Source organism: Lissotriton helveticus, chromosome 1_2, assembly GCF_964261635.1.
Source record: "Lissotriton helveticus chromosome 1_2, aLisHel1.1, whole genome shotgun sequence".
In the NCBI taxonomy this organism is placed as follows: domain Eukaryota; kingdom Metazoa; phylum Chordata; class Amphibia; order Caudata; family Salamandridae; genus Lissotriton; species Lissotriton helveticus.
This window is the reverse complement of record NC_136058.1, coordinates 317,636,898-317,644,557: the sequence shown is the minus strand read 5'-3', so window position 1 is coordinate 317,644,557 and position 7,660 is coordinate 317,636,898. Positions and strand designations below refer to the sequence as shown.

The 7,660-nt window shown below is 52.2% G+C and overlaps 1 protein-coding gene across 1 annotated transcript in view; it reads left to right on the top strand.

Annotated features, from left to right (window-relative positions):
• The first annotated feature begins 935 nt into the window (after positions 1-935).
• LOC144802527 (uncharacterized) overlaps positions 936-7,660 on the top strand; it is a 95,712-nt gene continuing 88,987 nt past the window's right edge. Inside the window, exon 1 of the mRNA XM_078671814.1 lies at positions 936-1,014. The gene's annotated coding sequence lies outside the window, so the exon portion shown is untranslated. The remainder of the gene's footprint in view (positions 1,015-7,660) is intronic.

The window sequence follows — 7,660 nt, the reverse complement described above, 5'->3', positions numbered from 1 at the left end:
GGGTGAATTATTCCATTGTTGATATTTGTTGTGTAGCAATGAGCAATTTGTTGAACATAAAATTAAGAAAAACATACAAAAATGAATGAATACGTATGTGTCCAGTTTAAACATTATTTAAAATTCACTGCTTATGCGAATTGGAAAAAGGTATATAGGCTGAGAGTGTAATGGAGTCCGTTTTCTATTTCAACTATACGTGTTGAAAAGTCTCTACTGCTGCAGTCTTAAGCACTAGTTTTTGTCAACTCTATTGCCACAAATTATATGCCACCCAATGCATCCATAACTCAGCCTAACCTGGACGTGTGTGGGTGAGGGGGGGTGGAGCAGGGAGAAGGTCTCATCTGTTGTGAAGTCCTGTAGTAGATTGAGATTGCTTCCCAGACCGTGAATTAAAGGCACATTTTTTAAAATGTATATGATGCATGCTGGGCAATTAGTTGTGTGGAGTGGAACATCAGTGGCATTAGTAGAAGACGAGTCGTGAGTGTGTTTAGGCCAGCTGCAGAGCAGTCAAATATGACATCATCCGGGGATCAGTTCTCATCCAGAGTAAGATTGGTATTATGGTGTCTGAAGTGAAGTGTGTGGCTGCGACTCGAGGGCAGGTGTGTCATGCGTGCGTGTAAGGAGGAAAGCAAGACAAACTGAGGCACATCATTTGGAGCTTTAATTACCGCAATTTTCACTCAATGCTTTTCATTAATGCCCCTGACTCCAGAGGGCTACTACTCTCTGGCACATATCTGAGGAGAGCTCATCTGCGCACATGCTGACTCTGCCCCCTGTGACCTGGACATTATTAGTCTCACAGGCCAGAGAGAAGCTCAGCAGTGTCTGCTGCTGGTGCTGTCGCTGCCGCTGCCGCTTACCCGGAAGTGGAAGCGTTTACAATTTGCTACAGTGAGTTTGGAGGGAGAGTCTGAGAAGGACCCAGAGGTAGGGTGACCAGGAGTCCCGGATTTGCCTGGACGGTCCCTGCTTTTCACTTGCTGTCCGGGCAAATTTCAGGTAATTTAGTTCCTGTCCCAGTTTTTAGAGAGGGGCGACTGAAAACTGTAGGAGGTGCTTTTTTAATGTTTTGCAGAGCAGGGATAGTTTGCACATGTTTCAAGAAAGCAATCTGATTAACAGGGAAGCTTTTGGGTTTAAAAATTGCATTTTATGTATGTTCTAGCTGCCTGTTCTGTAATTCTGGTCACCCTACCGAGAGGGCAGAGGAGGGAGGAGGACGAGGAAGGGGGGGGGCAGAGGAGGGGCCTGGGGGGGGCAGAGGAGGGGCCTGGGGGGGGGCAGAGGGGGGGCAGAGGAGGAGGCAGAGGAGGAGGGGGCAAAGGAGGAGGAGGCAGAGGAGGAAGGGGGCGAGGGGGGCAGAGAAGGAAGGGAGCGAGGGGGGCAGAGGAGGGGGAGGATGGGGCAGAGGATGGGGAGGGTGAGATTTAGGTGGGCCGGGCAGAGGTGGGGGAAGAGGAGGGAGGAGGGGCCGGGGCAGAGGGGGAGGAGGGGCCCAGGGCAGAGGGGGGATGGAGGGGCCCAGGGCAGAGGGGCAGAGGGGGGAGGAGGGGCCCAGGGCAGGGGGTGTGTAATAAAGAATGATGCGCACACACGTTGTGAAGTGAATCAAACTTCCTTTATTCCGGAGCGCCGGGAGAATACTGGTGCTTCTGACGGTCGGCGCCAAGTAACCAATATGGCCGCCTTCCGTTTCCTGTCCGCCCATTTCCTGCTCAGAGAGTGGAACACTAGAACGCTACCACATATCTCCCCCCTTTATGCTATAACCAAATAATGTACAAAAGTCTTACTTCCAGTCCATATCATAGTCCTTGAATCTCCCCGGTACCTTTACTCTTCTTCCAGCTCGGGTCTCCACTCCTTCTCTGATTCTCTCTCCTCCTGTCGACTTGTTCTCCGTCCGCTCACTCGCTTCTTCTTCTTCTCTGTCCACCGCTACCATTTCACTTCCTTCTTTGCTTCTACCTCTTTCCTCCATTCTCTCTCTCTCCTCTCTTTCTCCACTTGCTGTTTGGTTCCCTGCTCTATCGACGTTCTCTCCTTGCTTTCCTTCACCTTCACTTTCTCCTTCCTCGAATACATGCTCTGCTCCTTCTGCCATTTCTTCTTCCCACTTCAGTATCTTGCTGCACTTCGCCATCCTGTCCATAGACCATACTTTTCTGTCGCTCAGAAGGGCTGATCGGCCATAGGGCTCTACTACCTTGAGGGGTGGTGAAAATTTGCTTTCTCCCTTTCTCTTCATGATGGCCAGCTTTACTCTAACCCAATCACCTTTGTCTAGCTCTGCATATTGGGTGTTTCGTCTCTTGTTGTAATGGGCAGTGTAGACTTTTTGTGCTCTCTCCAGATTCCGCCTGACCACTGACGGTGACCACTTGCTCTGTACCACCAGCTTCCTCCACGCCGTGTTGTCTTTCGTGAAGGCTTCCCTACCTCTCAAAATTTTGAAGGGACTGTAGCCTGTGCTCCCAGGCGTGATTCGGTAGGCCCAAATCATCTTCTCCAACTCTTTCTCCCAGTCTAGGCCATCCTCAATGGCTGCCTGTATAGTGCCCATTATCACACGATTGAAACGCTCCACTTGGCCATTTCCCGCCGGGTGATAGATTGGCGTGTGCTTCACCTCGATGCCATTTCTGTTGGTAAAGGCAATCCACTTCGCCGAGGTGAATTGGGGGCCATTGTCGCATGTGATGACCTTCGGGATGCCTTCTCTGACAAACGCGGCACGCAAAAAACGGATCACTGCTTCAGTGTCTGCATGTTCCAAGATTTCTAATTCTGGCCATTTAGAATACTTGTCAATGATTACTATTGCGTACTTCTGAGTTCCCTCTTTATCCAGGACTGGACCCATTATGTCCACTGATATCATCTCCCAAGGTCCATCCGGAATAGGGAATTTCCCCAATGGAGGTCTCAACATGCTCTGAGACTTATCTGCTTTCGCACATGACTCGCACAAACGCACATGCCGCTCCACCTGTGCATCTATGGCTGGCCACCAGTACGCTTGTCTGGCCAGGGCTTTCGTTTTCGTAATCCCTTTGTGTCCTTCATGGAGTATGGACATCAGATGATCCAGGATGCTCTGTGGTGGGACCACTTTGTCTCCTCGGAGTAGGAACACAGGGTTCTCCGCCAATGACAGTTCATCTCTGACCTCCCAGTACCTCTTCAATTATTATTATTATTATTATTAACCGGATTTTGTAGAGCGCAAACAACCCGAAGGCCTCGTAGCGCTAAGTACCGTCATACTAAAAGAAAAGAAGGGATCAGATGAACAGGTGGGTTTTTAAATTCTTCCTTCAGGTGTTTCTTCTCCGGCCATCCATGGACGACATACCCTTTCACCGCCTCCAGATCCATGTCTTCCTCGTAGGTCTTTTTCCAGTCCTGGGCGCCTATCACACCTTCTGTGTCCTGGATGGTGGCTACGACGTAGCCTTCCCAGTCCTGCCTCCTTTCGCTCTCTGCTTCATCCATGGCCGCTGCCCTACTCAGGAAGTCCGCCACTTTGTTCTGCGGTCCTGGAATGTGCTCAACTTCATAGACGAAATCCAACGGCCTGAGCGTCATCTTGGCGATTCTGGGTGTCGCGTGATCATGACCGCTTGATGTCAGGACACGGACTAGGGGTTTGTGGTCTGTCTTCACAAGGAACTTGGCTCCCCACAAGTATTGTCTAAATTTCTCCATCGCCCAGACCACGGCCAGCATTTCTTTCTCCACCACGCTGAACTTCTCTTCATTAGGGGCCAACGAGCGGGAAGCGAAACTGATGGTTGACAACTCCCCTGATTCCGCCTTCTGCATCAGTACTGCCCCTAGACCGCGGTCACTGGCGTCAGTGGTGAGGATGGACTCAGCTTTCGGGTCGAATCCTTTGAGGGGAATGGCCATGCTCATCTCCTGTTTGAGCGCTTCGAATTCCATTTGTTCTTCCTTTCCCCACTGGAATCGGTTCCTTTCCTTGAGCAGTTGCCGAATAAAGTGTGTTTTCGTGGCAAAATGGGGAATGAATTTGCTGTAATACTCGGCCATTCCTAGGAATGACCGAACATCTTCCTTCTTTACTGGAGTGGGTGCCTCCAAGATGGCTTTCATGTTTGTCTTCTTGGGCGTAATTCCTTATCCGCTCACCTCATGACCAAGGTACGTGACAGATTGTACTCCCAAATTGCATTTGGACCACTCAGCGGTCAGCCCATTGTCTTGCAGCCTCTGTAATACCTTGTGGAGCTTCGCGTTGTGATCTTGCTTCGACTTCCCCATTATCAGGATATCGTCCTGAAAGAAAAGGACATCTTTCAAGTCTTTCAAGAGTTTGTGCATGATCTTTTGGAAAACTGCTGCGTCTGAAGCCAGGCCAAAGGGCATCCTCACGAACTCATAGCACCCAAATGGCGTGATAAATGACGTGAGGTGACTGCATGACGGATGAAGCTTCACTTGATGATAGGCCGACGACAAGTCGACCGTGGAGAACCATTTGACATCTTTCGTCTTTGCTAACATCTCATTGATGCGCGGCAGAGGGAATTTGTCTATGATGATGTTTTTGTTTAATTCTCTGAGGTCCACACAGAGGCGTACCTTGCCGTTGGGTTTTTTGGCTACGACCAGAGGCGATAGCCACTCCGCACTCTCAATCGCTTTGATGACGCCTTCCCTTTCCAGTCTGTCTAGTTCTGTTTGCACTGCTTCTCTACTGCGGAATGGGATATTTCTCACTTTGTGCACTACTGGCACCGCTCCCTCTTTCAGCTTAATGAGGTGTGTGTACTTGCCCAGTTCACCAATCTGGCCGTTGAATACCTTGGGATACGCCGCCCGCCACAATGCCTCATCTTCCTTGATCTCCATGTCCATGAGCAAGATTTTTTCGATACCACCCGGGTTGAGTTGGATTCCCAATGCTCCTTGGTCCTTCCAACTCAGGACGGAAGGGCCTCTCTCCGCGACATATAGTTTGCAATGTGCGTGGCGGCCTCTGAATTCGAACATGAGGGGACAGTACCCCAACATGGGAATCTTTTGCCCGGTGTATGTGACTGGCCTCACGTCCATGGGTAGGAGAGTCTCTTTGACACGTGACGCGAAATTGTCCTCCCAGACTTGTCTTTGAACAATGGAAATGGGTGCCCCACTGTCTGCGATCATCTCCAACGGTATTCCTCCAATGTGCATGTCTAACCGGGGTCTATCTCAGCTTGAACCATCCATTTCCAGTATTTGGACGTCGATGTACAGGAATTCCTCTTCTTCCGCCGTGTCTGCTTGGTCACTGGTATCTTCCCGCTGTTCTTGGTCTACTAAGCGTACCATGGCGTTCTTGGGTTTTCTGCGACACACCTTTTCGTAGTGTCCGAAGATGTTGCAGTAAGAGCATTTAGCCCTAAAGGCGGGGCATGCCTTGTCGTTCCCTAGATGGGCATTGCTACCACACCTGTAACATTGGGATTGTCCTCCTTTGTTGGGCCTGCTGTCCATCTGGCGTCTGGTGGTGTTGTCTGATCTACCACCTCCTTGGTTTCTCCGCGTCTCGTTCTGCCTCGAACGGTCATTCCTATTTGGTGCCATTACCTTGCATACAGTTTGCGACTCCTGGACCTCCTTCTTCGCTGCTTGAGCGCACCTTCGTGATAACTCCGCCTTCTTGACCATCGCCCATATTTCTTTGAGTGGGGCGTCACCATTCACCCACAACTTCTCCTGTATGTGAGAACTTGAGGTGTGCATGATAATCTGGTCCCTGATGAGTTCATCAAGCAGTCCCCCAAACTTGCACGTGAGGGCCAACTTCCTCAACGCTACGACGTACTCGTCCACAGTCTCGCCGCTTTTCTGCTTCCTTTGAAAAAAGTTGAATCTGTCGATGGCGACGCACACTACCGGCCGGTAGTGCGCATCTAGGTCCTCGATGGCGTGATCAAACACCTCTGCGTCACCAGCATCTCTCTCCCCTTTGACTATGGTGTCATACACCCTGAGCCCTTCTGGGCCTAAATTATGTAGTAATATCTTCTTTTTTCTTTTGCTGGAGAACTGTGTGTCACCTTCTTCTTCTAGTGCCTCCAGATAGTTAAGGAAGTACCTCTTCTAGTCTTCCCACTTTCTTTCCGGTTCGCCACTTCTCGTTAGGAATGGTACCAGTTGGGTGAGGGACGTGCTCTGGGCTGCCATCACTGGAGCGTTCCTTCTGTTCCTTGCTGTGATGACTATCCGCCTGGTCGGACTCCCCGGAGCGTCCTGCCCCCCTCCGTCTTCCTCCCTGCTCTCCTCGTCACTTTCTTCCCCTTGTCCTTTCTTTGAGGGTTTTGGTACTGCTTGTGGGCTGCTTCCTGTACCTGCGTGCGAGGAGCCTGCTTCTTCCGCCAGTGCCTGCTGATCTGCCAGGGTGCCTGTGGCTCTCTAGGGACCTCAGTGGTCTGCTGGTCAGGGTACCTTGTTGCTCCAAGTCTGGGCGCCCTCGGCTGCTGTGTAGTGCACTCTGTCCACTTTGGCAGGTGCTTGTTGAAGTGGTGACCACCCCCACTGCACTGGCTGTGGACTTGGGGGCTGTGGTGGCCTCAGGGTCTGCTGGCTGTTTTGCGCGCCAATTCCTGCTACAAAGCGGCTCCTCTGCCGCGCTCCGGGTGTAAGTGCCGATCTCACGCAAGATGCGTGCGCTAGCGGTGACGTCGCGTGTGTTATCGGGATTAAATCCCCCAACTCGTCGCCATTGTAATAAAGAATGATGCGCACACACGTTGTGAAGTGAATCAAACTTCCTTTATTCCGGAGCGCCGGGAGAATACTGGTGCTTCTGACGGTCGGCGCCAAGTAACCAATATGGCCGCCTTCCGTTTCCTGTCCGCCCACTTCCTGCTCAGAGAGTGGAACACTAGAACGCTACCACAGGGTGGAAGAGGGCCTGGGGAGGAGGGGCCCGGGTCAGAGGGGGAAAGAGGGCCCGGGGCAGAGGGGGGAGGAGTAGCCTGGGGCAGAGGGGGGAGAAGGGCCCGAGCCAGAGGGGGGAGGAGGGGCCCGGGCACAGGGAGGAGGACGTGCCCGGGCAGAGGGGGAAGGAGGAGCCTGGGCAGAGGAAGGGGCGGGGAAAGGAGGGGCCTGGGTAGAGGAGGGGGGCGGGGGCGAGGAGGGAGGAGGTGCCCGGGCAGAGGTGGGAGGAGGAGGTGCCCGGGCAGAGGGGGGAGGAGGGCCCGGGCAGAGCGATGAGGAGGGCCCGGGGCAGAGGTGGGGGAGGGTGCGGCCTGAGGCAGAGGAAGGAGGAGGGGGAGAGCCTAGTTGGCGTGAAATAAAACAAAAAAACAAAAAAACAGTGGGTGCAGAGAGTTCAGCAGCAATGCAGGGGGCAGCACCTGGCCTCCTGCAGTCCTTGTTTGCAGCAGCGGTAACACTGCATGGTGCAGCACATGGGCTCATACAGATGTGAAGTGCATATGACTTGAGGTCAGATGCAGGGGGCAGCACATAATGCTCACACAGTCGTAGGACACACAGCGGGGTAAGTTGGACGTTAGATGTAGTGTGCATGCCCTGAGCCTCTCACACTCATTGTGCAATCTATGAAGTGTGAATGCAGTACATGTTCTGCGAGCTCTCATAATATCCCTTTCTGAAGGGGTATTTACTG